A 16117-nucleotide genomic window follows, 5' to 3' on the forward strand; every position below is an offset into this window, starting at 1 on the left:
TAGTGATATACGTGGACCCATGTCAACTCATGTCATAGGTGGTTACTCCTACTTTATTACTTTTACTGATGATTTCTCAAGGTATGGATATGTTGTTAGGACTCTAGCTAGGAGAGTCCTAATTGAGAGGGACATTCTGTTAGGACTCTAGCTAGGAGAGTCCTAATTGAGAGGGACATTCTGTTAGGACTCTAGCTAGGAGAGTCCTAATTGAAAGGGACACTCTGTTAGGACTAACTAGGAGAGTCCTAATTGAAAGGGACATTCTGTTAGGAGGTTTTTTCTTAGAGAAGAATTAGGAGTTGTAAGGGAATAGGAGTCTTGAGTATGAGTCATATTAGGTGTTGGTTAGAAGTAAGAGTCTTAAGTAGGAGTCCTATTAGGAGTTAGGGTTTAGAAGCCCTATAAATAGCCATGTATTCCTTCTCTTTTCATAAGTAATAGATGAATCTTTTCTGTAGCCTTTGAGCAGCAACTTGGAGGGAGGAACCCCTATAGAGTTCCAAGGAGGCCGATCCCCTAAAGAGATCAACCCCAAGTTTAGAATCTGCAAGGGTTCTATCACTTGGTATCAGAGCAGCGTTCTTGGCATCTCGCTGCCCTTCCATTGCCATCCATCAACCCTCCACAACCATCCAAAGCAATTCCCACAATTGCTTAAAAGATCGTCGCCGAATTCCACCATCATCTCCACCACCGCAGATCAACCTTTGATCTCCCCGTGAATTGCAACAGGTTCTGGTTTCCTACCTTACTACTGCTGCAATTTATTTATCCCTATCCGAAAATCCCAAAAAAAAAAAAAATTTCGTTCCTATATTGCTGCAAATTTTCATCGTAAGTTGCTGAAATTTTTCGACGAGAATTCTGCTATCGCAACTTACACCAATTTTCTTGCTGTTACTGTCGAAATTTTCTTGATGGACATCCTTGCTATCATATAAACTGAGATATTGCTATCAACTCTCTCCTCAAATCTCTCAAATTTTTGTGGAGATTTCGTCAAGAAACCGCTGTTTCTTCGACGATAATTCTGCTCTTACAAGACAACACAATTCTGCAGCAAACTTTCACTGATTTTTATCAAACCTATACATGCCTTTAACTCGTCAACAAAAGAGAGATCTTAACATCACAGATTTGGAGTCATATACTATGGCATCTGAGGACGCAATCAATGCTAAATTTGAAGCCTTTGAGGCACGAATGGAGGATAAGATTCGGACTCTCCTTACCAAATTCAGTTTGGGCCGACCACCAAGCCCGAAGAAATCACATCAAGGAGAGAGCTCTAACCAATCACATCATGCCCAAAGAGATGACTTCCAAGAGAGGGGAGGCTCTATGACCGACCCCAACTATTCGCGCATGAGAGTGGACTTCCCTAGATGGGAAGAAGGAGACCCAATTGGTTGGATCTCGCGCGCTGAGCGATATTTTCGGTACCATAAAACTGCGGATGCATCCATGGTGGAAATTGCAGCTATACATCTTGAAGGGGATGCCATACAATGGTTTGACTGGTTTGAACACACTTATGGAGCCCTTTCATGGCGACAATTCAAAGAAGGACTACTGATCCGCTTCGGACCAACTTATTACGAGAACATTGACGGACAACTAGCAAAGATCCGACAAACCTCCACCATTTAGGAGTACCAAACCAGGTTTGAAAGGTTATCTAATCAAACTCGTGATTGGTCTGAAAAACAGTTATTGGGGACTTTTATTGAGGGCTTAAAGCCGGAGATCCGGGGAGAAGTTAAGGCGCGACAACCATACACGCTTATGGCAGCCATCTCTTTCGCACGACTTCAAGAGGAGCGATGACCTACAATACTAAAGCCCTCAGCCCCCCCTACTATCAACCGAGTCCCTGCACCGAAAAGGTTAACAAGAGAAGAACTTCGGGAGCGATCTGCGAAGGGGTTATGTTGGCAATGCGACGAGCCGTGGAGCCGCAAGCATCGCTGTAAAAAAGGTAGACTTCTTATGATTGAACCAGTAGAAGAAGAGGTCATTGAACATCTAGAAGAGAGCCTTGAACATGAAGAAGAAGATATGGAAGAAGCGCCACAGCCGACCGACATTACGGTACACGCACTAGCCGGCTATTCAAATCCGCAAACGATGAAAGTTGGAGGCCTTCTCAAACAACAGCCGATCACTGTTCTCATCGACACGGGTAGCACTAATAACTTCCTGAATAGTAAGGTTGCTGCTCGGATGGCACTGCATATTGAAGGTTGCAGCAAGTTCAATGTAAAGGTTGCCGACGGTAGAATCCTAAAGTGCGACCAAAGATGCCCGTAGGTGAAACTATTACTGCAAGACCAAGAAATTATCACCGATTTCATTCTCCTACCAATCGATGACTATGAGGCAGTGCTTGGTATAGAATGGCTGACTACACTAGGTGATGTATCTTGGAACTTTTCTAAATTAATTATGAAATTCTATTGTAAGGGCAAACAGATCATCCTACGCGGGAAGCGCGGAAGCAACGTTACCACTGTTTCGACCCAACGAATGGAGAAAGTTTTACACAAGGTAAATGGTGCCTTTTTGATGCACCTTCAGCAGCAACCAAAGGGGAAGAAAATAGAATTTGAAGATCAAAATCTTGTCCAATTGCTTACTGAATTTGCCGACATATTTGCTGAACCGCGCGGTCTTCCTCCTTCTCGGCAACATGACCATCGAATTCCAATCCTTCCGGGCAAGCCACCAGCGAACACTCGACCATACCGATATCCTCACCTCCAGAAAGATGAAATTGAAAAGATCGTAAAGGAGATGCTTGAAACAGGGGTGATTCGACCAAGTTGCAGCCCCTATTCCTCACTGGTGCTACTTGTACGCAAGAAGGACGGAACTTGGCGGATGTGCATCGACTACCGAGCTTTAAATGGCATCACCGTCAAGGACAAATACCCAATACCAGTGGTGGATGAACTTCTTGATGAATTGAAAGGAGCTCGAGTCTTCACGAAGTTGGACCTCCGATCTGGTTACCACCAAATTCGGGTATGTAACGATGACATTCCAAAAACTGCATTTCGCACACATGATGGCCATTATGAATTCTTGGTAATGCCTTTTGGACTCACTAATGCTCCTTCAACCTTTCAAAATCTCATGAATGATATATTTCGGAGCTTTCTTCGTAAATTTGTGCTGGTATTTTTCGATGATATTCTCGTTTACAGCCCTTCTCTTGAGACTCACTTTCAGCATTTACGGATTGTTTTGACGATCCTTCGGGAGAATACTCTTTTTGTTAAGCAACCAAAGTGCAGCTTTCTCCAGCAAAAAGTAGAGTACCTTGGGCATATAATATCAGAAGGAGTGGCGGTAGACCCAACAAAAATTGAGGCAATGCAAGGCTGGCCGAAACCTACAAACGTGAAATTACTGCGGGGGTTCCTTGGACTAATGGGCTACTACCGAAAATTTGTTAAGGACTATGGGAAGATCAGTGCACCACTCACTTCTTTACTGAAAAAAGATGCTTTCCAATGGTCGGACAAAGCCTCTGCTGCCTTCGACAAACTTAAAGCAACCATGACAACAACGCCGGTGCTTGCGCTACCGGATTTCAATAAACCCTTCATCATTGAGGCCGACGCATCTGGAGTCGGAATTGGAGCCGTTCTCATGCAAAATGGTCGACCACTCGCATACACTAGCAAGGCATTATCTCCCTCCCATCAAAATATGTCAGTATATGATAAGGAGATGCTTGCCATTGTACACGCAGTAACGAGGTGGAGACCCTACCTGATCGGCCGGCGATTTCAAATTAAAACTGACCATAAAAGCCTCAAGTACTTTTTGGAGCAAAAGATATCATCCCCTGAGCAGCAAAAATGGGTAACCAAACTTCTTGGATTTGATTATGAAATTATTTACAAAAAGGGGAAAGAAAACGTTGTTGCAGATGCACTCTCACGGCTACCTGAACAAACTAAGGTTTCAGCCATCTCCCTTCCTACCACCGGTCTCCTCGAAGACATTAGGGAAGTATGGAAGAAGGATCCAGAGATCAGCAAGATCATAAAAAAATTGGAGGAGGATCCAAGTGCAATAGCCCACTACACTTGGGATTCGAGGGATTTACGCTACAAAGGTCGCATTGTGCTTATACCTGACTCCGCTTGCATCGCAATCATCTTGCATGAAATGCACTCTATACCTTCAGCAGGGCACTCTGGATTCCTAAGAACCTACAAAAGAGTGAAGCAAATTTTTTATTGGAGAGGGATGAAAAAAATTATTGCTGAATATGTGGCACAATGTGATGTATGTCAACAGCACAAGGGTGAAACTGTGGCAAATCCAGGGAAGCTACAACCACTACCCATACCAAACTCAGTGTGGACTGACATCTCCATGGACTTCATTGAAGGGCTGCCATCTTCCAAAGGTAAAAGCACGATTCTCGTGGTGGTTGATCGACTTACGAAATATGCTCATTTTTGTGCTGTGAGAAATCCCTACACTGCTGCTAGTATTGCTCAGATTTTCATAGAAAATTTTGTTAAACTGCATGGGATGCCAAGGTCCATCGTAAGTGATCGTGACAGGATCTTCACTAGTAAATTTTGGACCGAGTTATTTCAGTTACAAGGCACCAAACTCAAGATGAGCACAGCATATCATCCACAAACTGACGGCCAAACAGAGGTGGTAAATAAGTGCTTAGAGACGTACCTCCGGTGTTTCGCTAGCGACCGACCGAAAGAGTGGGCAAAATGGCTTCCTTGGGCCGAATGGTGGTATAATACTACATATCATTCATCTACAAAATGTGCCCCTTATGAAGCATTGTATGGTCGACCAGCACCTGTGATTCCAAAGTATGTAATTGGCTCGGCCAAGGTAGATCAGGTTGACCAAGAATTGATTGATAGGGACAAACTCTTACAACTGTTAAAAGATAATCTCTCTACCGCTCAAGCCAGAATGAAGCAGCAAGCCGACACACGACGAAGTGAAAGAGAATTTTCAGTGGGAGATTGGGTTTATCTTCGCCTACAACCATACAAGCAACTCTCTATCAACACTCGAGCCTCCATGAAGCTATCCCCACGTTTTTATGGGCCCTATCATATCACAGAGCGTATTGGAGCCGTGGCATACAGACTTAAATTACCTGAAGATGCCAAAATTCACCCTGTCTTCCACGTATCATGCCTAAAGCCTAAGTTGGGAGAACACGAGTCACCCCAGATCCAACTGCCCAACACAACTGAGGATGGAGTTATTCAAGCCCAACCACAGGCCATCCTCGATCGCAGGATCGTGATGCGTCGCCGACATCCCTCTACTGAAGTACTAGTGCATTGGAATAATCTACCACTTGAAGACGCCACATGGGAACCATATGAGGAGCTGAAGATCCGATTCCCTGAGTTCATGGAATCTCAGCCTTGAGGACAAGGCTGATTTGAAGAGGGCGAGTCTGTTAGGACTCTAGCTAGGAGAGTCCTAATTGAGAGGGACATTCTGTTAGGACTCTAGCTAGGAGAGTCCTAATTGAAAGGGACACTCTGTTAGGACTAACTAGGAGAGTCCTAATTGAAAGGGACATTCTGTTAGGAGGTTTTTTCTTAGAGAAGAATTAGGAGTTGTAAGGGAATAGGAGTCTTGAGTATGAGTCATATTAGGAGTTGGTTAGAAGTAAGAGTCTTAAGTAGGAGTCCTATTAGGAGTTAGGGTTTAGAAGCCCTATAAATAGCCATGTATTCCTTCTCTTTTCATAAGCAATAGATGAATCTTTTCTGCAGCCTTTGAGCAGCAACTTGGAGGGAGGAACCCCTATAGAGTTCCAAGGAGGCCGATCCCCTAAAGAGATCAACCCCAAGTTTAGAATCTGCAAGGGTTCTATCATATGTGTATTTGATGAAGTAGAAGTCTAAGGCCTTTGAAAAATTTAGAGAGTATAAGATTGAAGTGGAGAACCAGACTGGAAAGAATATCAAGACTCTTCGATCATATCGAGGAGGTGAGTACTTGAGTATAGAGTTCACCCAATTCCTCAAGGATCAAGGGATTCTATCCCAATGGACACCTCCATATATACCTCAACTCAATGGTATATCTGAAAGAAGAAATCATACACTATTAGACATGGTGTAGTCCATAATGAGTTTCGTTGACCAACCCATCTCATTCTGGGGATACGCCCTAGAGACCACAGCATATCTTCTGAACAGAGTTCCAACTAAATCGATAGTGTCTACACCATATGAGATATGGAAGGGAAGTAGTCCAATCTTAAGGTTATTAAGATTTGGGGCTGCCCTACCTACTTTAAAAGACACAATACCGATAAGTTGGAATCGAGGATAGAGCGGTGCAAGTTCATGGGATACCCCAAGGAAACTTGTGGGTATTATTTTTATCATCCCGAGGACCAAAAGGTCTTTGTAACCTAGAGAGCGATGTTCCTTGAGAAAGAACACATTATTGGCGGAGATAGTGGGAGCTTGATAGAGTTGAGCGAGGTTGGAGAACCTAGCCCAAGCACCACTCCACAGCCCGAGTTTGTTCAGGTACCTAGCACATAAGTTCTGACTTTATGTAGGTCCGACAGAGTATCCCATCCTCCTAAAAGATATATGGGACATATTAGAGGAGGGGATATTAAGGATATTGATCCTCAAACCTATAAGGAGGCTATTACGAGTATAGACTCGGGAAGTTACAAAAAGCCATGAATTCTGAGATGGATTTTATATACTCCAATAATGTTTAGAACTTAGTTTATGCACCCGAGGGTATTATACCCATCAGTTGTAAGTGGATCTTCAAGAAGAAGATCAGAGTAGATGGAAACATAGAGACCTATAAAGCAAGGCTAGTGGCTAAGGGGTATCATCAAAGGCAAGGTGTTGACTATGATGAAACCTTCTCACCCGTAGCTATAACATCCCTCATTACAAAATTTTTGTATAAGTTTCTAGTTGTAATGTAAGTATCTATTTTAAATTCGATAAAAGAGCCAAAGTATAAATCTGAGAACTTATTCATAAGATTTGGGGATCTGTTCAAAAAAAAAAAATAAGGACCTATATGTAAACCCTGAGGACCTAATCGTAAATATAATAATGCAACGACTAATCTACAAAATATACAAAATTACAAAAGCCACCACTTAAGCCTCACTGCCTCCGTTCTCAAGAAACCTGAGAAGGCAGTTGCGTGAAAGAAGAGAAGGAGAGAGAAAGAAGAAGAAAAAAAAAAGGGGGGGAAGAAGAAGAGAAATTTGGGGCTTTGAGGTTTCTTGCTCAAATCTTCTCATATGGGGTCATAATTCTTAAAGGTAAGTATTCTAATCCTATCCTATAGAAATATTAGTCTCTATTCTCATATTGATTCTAAATAATCTAAAAGATTTCTGCTTAGAATCCTATCTTTCTCTTGTTAGACACAAAACCATGGATCTGAAATTTTTTGGTAAACTGACCCCTATAGATTGTTTCAGCCATAATTTTTAGCACCAAACGTGGATTTAGGCAGGACTTTGTTTGTTTGAAACTAGACTCTTATACCTTTCTTTTGATACTAATATTGAAAATTTTGGACACCAAATACTTACCAAAACATCTATTTCAAATTAGCCTATAGATGCTGCAAAATAGGGATAAAAAATTCTGACCTTTGGATATTAAAATGCCTATAAGACCCTGTTAGAAATTCTAATTTATAATAAGCTGACTTCATTTGAAACTAGACTTGTAGACCTTTCTTTTGATATATAGATTGAAAAATTTAGAATTCAAATGCCTATCCTGCTATCTATTGAAACCGACCCTATGAGTTTTGCAAAACAGTGATTTTATTTTTGACCTTTGGATACTAAATCAATGGTAACTCTTTGTTGGAAATCTTGATTCATACGACACTTGTTTATTGGAAACTAGATTAAAATATCTTTCCAATGATATATTTTCTGAGTAAATTGGACCATGATTGATGGTTTAAATCATTTAATCAATGTGCCTCTCGAATTCTATCATAAATCGAGCTTTGGTCAATTTTGCATAATCTGTTTTCATTCATTTGGAAAAAGATTTCATTCAGTTCCCTTCACTCAATTGAGGCTTATATTAATGCTTGAATTTTGGTTTACTCTTGTCTATAAATTATTTACATTCTTGAAACATATTGTGTAACGTTTATGCTATATCACATTGAATCATATAGGCACATGTATATCCCGTTTTTCCGCATTTGCTTTCGATATGTGCCTATTCCAGTTTTATTCCTTTGGATATCGAATTCATCTAACCTTCTTATTTGAATTGAGCTGTATGTGATTGCCTGAAATCCGTGTGTGCTCTTGCTTTCATTTCCTTTCAAATCTGAATACAATTATGAAAGATTATTACTTACTTTGTATTGACTCGTAAAGGCACATATACGTTTTGTTGTTCCGCGTGTGCTTCTGATATGTGCTATTTATTGTCCATACTATCCTTTTATACTCTGGTGTTTGTGGGATATTGTGAACCTTTGCTAGAAATGGTGAAGGGAGTTATGCATAGAGCCTGTGATGCTCTACCGGCCCTTATGACTTCACTCAGACGTGGGTGGTTGGAGCTCCCAGATATGAGAGAGCTCCCAAACGTGGGAGACTTATGTTTGGTGGTCATTCAGAAATGGATATACCATATTATGTTATAGTCCCACTTTACCTTCTGTATGTTTGATATGATATCCAGAGCTTTGGTTATGTGTTTCTATACATGCTTTGGATAAGAATGATATGAATGCAATGTCAAATTCGACGTTTGAGCTTCTATTTCATATTCATTCTTTGATATGCTCCGAAATGGTTCATATGCCATTGATATATTCCAAAATATCCCATTTGTCATTGATATGCTCCGAAACATTTCATACGCCGTTGATAAGCTCCGAAATGTTTCATTCGTTATTGATATGCTCCAAAATAATTCATCTGTTATTGGGATGCTCTGAAATATTCCATATGTCATTGATATGCTCCGAAACATTTTCTACGCTATTGTTATATTCCAATTACTCTATGCTCCATTTGTTTTGGAACCAAATATGTTTCGATTGAAATGACATATATGATTTTGTACCTAATGAGATGGTATCCTTGAGAATTCTTGTATTCTATCTTGCATTATGATACCTTACTTGTTTGAAATCATTCTCTTTTGTTCGAAATATGCTTTGTCACTTGCTGAGCTGTTTTTAGCTCACTCAATTGTTATATAAAATCTTTCAGGTCAGCTTGTCACTTTTTTAGATGTTTGTAATGGGCTGAGGCAGTGGATAGCTATTCAGAATTGTGGGCAAGTCTTGTTGGTTATTATGTTATTGTTGTATAAGCATATTTTGTATGTAATGAAATGTTATCGATGAATCGAAATGGATATACCGTGTAAAAGTGTTAGAAGATCTCTCTTATTTGGAATTTCGAAATGTTAAGTCTAGTTTACGATGATATGAACTTATGGTAAATGGTTGGAGTTCTGATTATATAAATTACTAAGCTTATGGATTTATAAATGTTGTTCATGTTTATTAAGTTGGCTTGGATTGCCATAAATGTGAATTATCGAGTGATGTGATATATGATTATAGACTCCACAGGTTTTATAGATGTGAATTGATAGAATGTTTTTCAGTGTCCTCAAATGTTAGTTTGGATCCTAGATTGGTTTGTGATGAAAATTTTAATATTATCGATATTTTTCGAGAGGCTTGACAGAGGTGGTATCAAAGCATGGTTTGAGGATCACTAAAATATTTGATATGTTGACGTGCAAAATATATTGAGGTCTAGTAAACTATAGTGATCGGGGAAATTTTTCTTTGATATATTTTAGGAGTCTAGGAGGACGACATGTTTACCCGTTTCACGGATATCGTCAACGGTCTAAAAGGACTCGGAAAAAGTTTTTCGGATTTTGAGCTCGTAAATAAGATTCTAAGATCCCTTCCTAAGAGTTGGGATCCTAAAGTCACTGCTATTCAAGAGGCGAAAGATCTAAACAACTTCCCTCTTGAAGAACTAATCGGGTCGTTAATGACCTACGAGATGACTTGCAAAGCTCATGAAGAGCAAGAAGACATCCTTCCAAAGAACAGGAAGGATATGATACTTAGAACTTTAGAAGACCACTTGAGAGAAAACTCAAGTGATGAGGACTGTGACGATGACTTGGCACTTCTAACAAGAAAATTTAAAAAATTCATTAAAAGAAACAAGTTTAAGAATGAAACAAAAAATAAATTTGAATCCAAGAAGGACCAAGTTATTTGCTATGAGTGCAAAAAGCCGAGACACTACAAGAGTGATTGTCCCTAAGTCAAAAATAGAATATAAAAGAAGAAGGCGCTCAAAGCAACATGGGATGACTCGAGTGCGTCCGAAGAAGAGGAGTCCAACACCGAGCAAGTTGCTCATTACGCCTTAATGGCCATCGGGGAGGAGGTAACAAATTTAATAGATGCAGATTTATCATATGACGAATTATTAAATGCCTTCCATGACTTATTTGATGAATGCAAGATTATTAGTAGAAAATATAAATTGCTAAAAAAGGAGCATGATAGTCTTACTTGTAATTTTGATAAGTTAAAAACTGAATATCATGATAGTTTAGGTTCATGTAGAAAATGTCATGATCTAAAAACTCTCCAAAAGGAAAACTTGCTACTTAAAGACACCTTGAAGAAGTTCGAGATTGGCAGCAAGTCTTTGAACATGATCCTTGTAAACAAGGGTCACGTTCCCAAAAGAAGTGGAATCGGATTTGTGATAAGTCCTCACCAAAATCCAACCACCTTCATAAAAGGCCCCATCTTACATGTTCAACACCAAAGCAAATGCAACTTTTGTTGCAAACTTGGACACAAAACACATTATTTTTCATTCAAGAAATTAGTCCGAACAAATTAATTTGGGTTCCTAAAGGAACCATGATAAATTCTATGCAACATGAGAAACAATGTAAATCTATTTTTGAGGCACCCAAAAGCAAATGGGTACCTAAAGATCATCCTTTCTTGTAGAAACCTATACCATCGCAAGCTAGGAGCAAGAGATGGTACCTTGATAGTGGATGCTCAAGGCATATGACTGGAGATCCATCTCAATTCTCTAAGCTCACTAGCATAGACGAAGGCTATGTCACCTTCGGAGACAATAACAAGGGTAAAATCATTGGCAAAGGAACCATAGGTAACAAATCCAACTTCTTTATTGAAGATGTTTTGTTAGTTGATGGTTTCAAACATAACCTCTTGAGCATTAGTCAATTATGTGATAAAGGATATATTGTCAGATTCGAATCTAATGCTTGCATCATTGAAAAACCACACAAAAACACGTCTATGATTGCATTAAAACAAAATGACGTATACACTATTGACATCAATGATTTGTGTAATGAAATGTGTTTTTCGGTTTTGAATGAGGATGCTTGGCTATGGCATAGAAGATTAGGTCATGCTAGCATGAAACTAATCACTCAAATATCATCTAAAGAACTTGTAAGAGGAATTCCTCATATCAAGTTCATCAAAGATAATGTATGTGATGCTTGCCAATTAGGTAAACAAATTAAGGGTAGTTTCAAATCTAAGAATCAAATAAGCACCTCTAGGCCCTTACAATTGATCCATATGGACTTGTTCGGACCAATCTCTACATTAAGCCTAGAAGGTAGCAAATACACATTTGATGGAGGAACTAAGGCGACTCAATTTACGGAGGCGAAATTGGGTTCAGAAGGCCTTAGCACGGGGCAAGAGGACTCAGAGGTGGGTACTCTTGAAGAATATGCCATAGTGTTGCCATTCAAGTTGCCATGAAGGAAGCGGTGCGTAGCGGAGATTGTGCTGGTAGGGGCAGAGGCCCAAGATCTAGACAATGGTGCACAAATTACAGTGAAGTCGGTGGACTTCGGGAGCTACTAGGCGACGGACTGTCCTAGAGCGGTGCTTCATTTAGGTGTGACCCAAGAGTGGGTGGATGAAGGTCGATTGCCAAAGGAGCGAACAAAATCGAAGGTGGAAGAGACCCTACGCTGTATTGGCAAAGGCCACACATGGAGGGTTCACAATTCGAGTTTATTCCACAAGGATCAGAATGCAATGGAGATGTCACCAGGAGGCGACATGGTGCAACGGATCATGGTGGAATAGTTCGTGGCAATGCGATACACACGACATAGTCCTGTGAGGGACTAGATCATATGGAGGTATGATCGGGAGCTACTAGAAGCTCCACTTCGGTGAACAACATAACGGCAAGAAGGGCTATGGATTCAAGGAGTGAAGGCCATGGTACCGTAGAGGCGGGTCTTCCGTGCTTGCATCGAATTTTGCATCGGATAAAAACCTTGGTCATCAGCATATGGGGGCTGGGTTCCACCAAGGAAAAAGTTCGAATGCAAGTACCAGTGAGTTCCATGGGAGGGACTTGATCATGCAGAGGTATGATCGAAGCAGCTGGAGAGTTGGACTACTCTAGAGCTCATATTCGCTTAAGGGAGCCCGACAAGTCAGAGGACAAGGTCGAGTAAGCGAACGTTGCTACCAAGGAAGCTAAGGAGAACAGAATCAGGGCAAACCCTATAATGCGATGGTAGAGGCCATGCATGGGAGTTGCAGTCTGTCTTTCCATCGACCAAAGGAGAGCTGCTTGGAGAACACAAAGGTGTTGAAGTAGGGGGTCGAAAGGGGCGAGGAAGCGACGACGAGTCCAAAGGGACTTAGCTACCCAAAATCTAGCATCAGTTAGAATGTAGGTGGACTCAAAGGAGTGCTACGGAGACATATCTACTGATCGTGAAGAAAATGGATGCATATGCGAGGCAACGGATAGTAGGGCCATGGGCATGGCAGCGCCATGGTACCGCAGAGGCGGGACTTCCGTGAAAGTCATTGATCCCTTGCTCTCATGGAGAGAGAGCGCTTGGTCATGAAAGGGGTTGAGGAGGTGGAGCATGCAGAGGCAATCTCTAGGTACCGAGACAAGGCTGAAGGGCAGAGGCCGAGGAACTTTGTAAGACCGGTGTCATGAGCTTCTCATCAAGATAGCCGAAAGTGAAGGACTTCGGTCATGCAAGAGTGTATAACCAAGGAATAAAGCAGGCAGTACGCGATGCTGTACCTTCGCGACTCAGGAGAGTAGGCGGCAGGGTTATTGGAGAAGACGGTACAATCCCATTGACGACTTCATCTATTAGAGAATTACTCCAAGTTGGAGTGAAAACTTCCCGCATTCCAGAAGTTCGATGCCATTGAGAAGGTGAATCATAGTAGCTAACTCAACGCAAGGAGTGCAAACACTTCAAGTGCTTTAGAAGTGTGAGCAAAGAGCAGGCGAAGGCTAGTAACCAGCTCGATGCATTAAGTACAACCTCGAGGAGGCGGGCGAAGTCAAGTAACCTTTGCCTTCTCAACTCTTAAGAGAATGGGCGAAACCGAGTACCCCAATTCTCTTATCTATCCTGCAGAGGAGCTCTGCACAAGTTCAAAGACCCTTCGAAGATAATGAAAGACAATAGTTGTCAAATCCTCACCAACGGTGATCAGTGCTACTAAGAGTTGATTGTTCGCTTCATTTCCCAACGAAATGCCAATCAAAAGTGGAAGTGATGCGAACCTACTTGGATGTGACAACTAAGTGAAAGAAGAGTTAATGAGCAAATTTTGTGGAGGAAGGACCTAAAACTTCAGAAGTTTGCGAGACGATGCTTGTTAAAGCTCCAACAAGCATCCACCCAGTTCAAGCAGAATGAGGAATTTGAGAGACTGGCGTAGTAAGGATAGTCTTTTCCTTCATCTGGCGGATCCGCAGGAATCAACAATGATCAACACAACTCAGCCAACCCCACACCCGAGTTAGAGTCATTGGTGAGTTGAAGCAGCATAGCGGATCAAAGGTTCGACTACTCAAAAACAACAGCGGAGAGCAGCTAGGAGCCAAGAGGCGCATTGTAGCTGGAGCAGAAGATTGAAGACTCAGCAAAGGCGAGGAGTTGCAGTGTCGACAAAGGCTTCAACGAGGATGTCGAAGGAATAAGTGGGGGAGAATGTCACGGACAAACTTCTAAACAGGATGTTTGATGTAATGCTTATGTATGTCCGTGTCTTTTGGTATGTTCATGACTTGTACAGTATGTAGAGGGATGGTCGAAGGCTTAATAGTCCCATTTTAGTTGGGTTGGTGGCCTCTTTAGGCTTGTAAATAAAAGTTGTGTCATGTGGACACGTGCGAGAGATTTTTGATCTGTAATGGACCATTTTACCCTTTGTTGTACAACTGTTCAGAGCTTGTAAAGTCTGTTTGTAATTTGCATTATCTATGAAGTATTTTTCGGAGATGTTTGCTTGTGGATCCCGATTGAGACGTTCTCTCTAACCCGTTCTCTCTTTTGTTGGTCCTAAGGGACATTGGGAGGCTTCGGGGAGGCTAACCTTTGCGGACGGATACGCAAGGGTGCCGCACGACTTAGGCAAAACCAGCTAAGTCCGTGACAAGGCGGTGGTACTACCAGACTGTTGAATCTCGGATTTTGATGATGAAGTCAATTGACAATTGTTTGTCTAATCAGTGTGTTGAGATAAGTGTGCAGGATTAACTACGATGAAAGTAAGACATGCAGCAGGAGTTGCGCCGGAGTCATGACAATGATCATGTTGGGAGTTCGAGAGCTCGACGGAAGTTCGGACGGTCGTCGGAGGTTCTGCGGGAACAAATCCGAGAAGTCCAGAAGCTTGCCAAAGGAGCTCGTCGGAACTTACCAAGTGGATCGTCGCAGTCCAAGAGTTTGCCGGAAGTCCGTAGGAGGATCACCGAGGGTTCATCGGATGATCGACGGAAGTTTGCCGGAAACTCGCCGGAAGAAGCGAGTGACGCACCGAAGCAAGCTGCAGAATATGTCTTAGGAAATAATCGTAGTTAGCACTTTGATTAAGTTAGAAATGGGAGGTGATCCCATTAGCTTAATCTTGGGGCAATTGGGCCCCTGAAGAACTCAAGTTGGGTCGAATGGTTCAACCCATTCGGACCCAGGTTGCTGTGGGAGGTGCAACCGCCCAAGCAGGGAGGTAGCATCGCCCAGGCTATGTCTCCCAGCGAGACTGGGCGGTGCAACCGCCCTAGCCAAGAGGTGCAACCGCCCAAGGCTCAGTCTCCGAACGAGACTGGGCGGCGCAACCTCCTCTGTCAGGAGGTAGCACCGCCAGAGCTCAAGTTTCGAGCTATGCCAGGTGGTGCAACCTCTCCGGTCAGGCGGTGCAACCGCCTAAGCTCGGTCTTCGAGCTCTAGCAGAGAGGTGCAATCGCCCCTGACAGAGGTAGCACCGCCCAGAGGCTCAGTCTTCGAGCTCTGCCAGGCGGTGCAACCTCTCCAGTCAGGAGGTGCAACTGCCTGATCCTGGAATTCCGGGATTTGATCGTTTTGAGCTCCAAATTTGAACTGGGTTGGGGCCTATAAATACCCCACCCATTCAGCACTGAAAAGATACAGAACTACACCGAATTCCTGATCTTTTCTGTGATTCTAAGAGCTCAAATTTGTGTTAAGTCCAAAAGTTCTCCTCTTTCTGTTCTTCAAGTCTTGAGTTGTAAAGAGAGGAGAGAAAGGTTCTGTAAGGGTTGTCTCCTGAGCCCGTCAAAAGGAGTGAAACTGTAAAAGGGCAGTTGGCCTTTGCCTATTGAAGGAAGGCCTCTAGTTGACGTCGGTGACCTCGTCGGTGGAGGAAGCCAAAAGTGGAGTAGGTCAAGAGTGACCGAACCACTCTAAATCTCTGGTTTGCTTTCATTTTGAGCACTTTATCATTACTACAAACCTCCTACATTACTACTGCTCTCTGCGCTTTTACGAAGAAGTTTCAAAGTTCTGTTCTTTCCGAATCTGCATTCAGACGTAAATCGGTGTTTTCGTACGATCTCTACATTACGATTTACACTTACGTTTTGATTCTATTTATAACTGCAAACTGTCTTCTGCGCTTTTACGAACAAGTTTCTTTGCAGTTTACGTTTACGTCTTGATTCTGTTTATAACTGCCAACTGATTTCTGCGCTTTTACGAACGAGTTCCTTTGTAGTTTACGT

The sequence above is a fragment of the Musa acuminata genome, chromosome BXJ2-5 (assembly GCF_036884655.1).
Source record: "Musa acuminata AAA Group cultivar baxijiao chromosome BXJ2-5, Cavendish_Baxijiao_AAA, whole genome shotgun sequence".
Classification (NCBI taxonomy): Eukaryota; Viridiplantae; Streptophyta; class Magnoliopsida; order Zingiberales; family Musaceae; genus Musa; species Musa acuminata.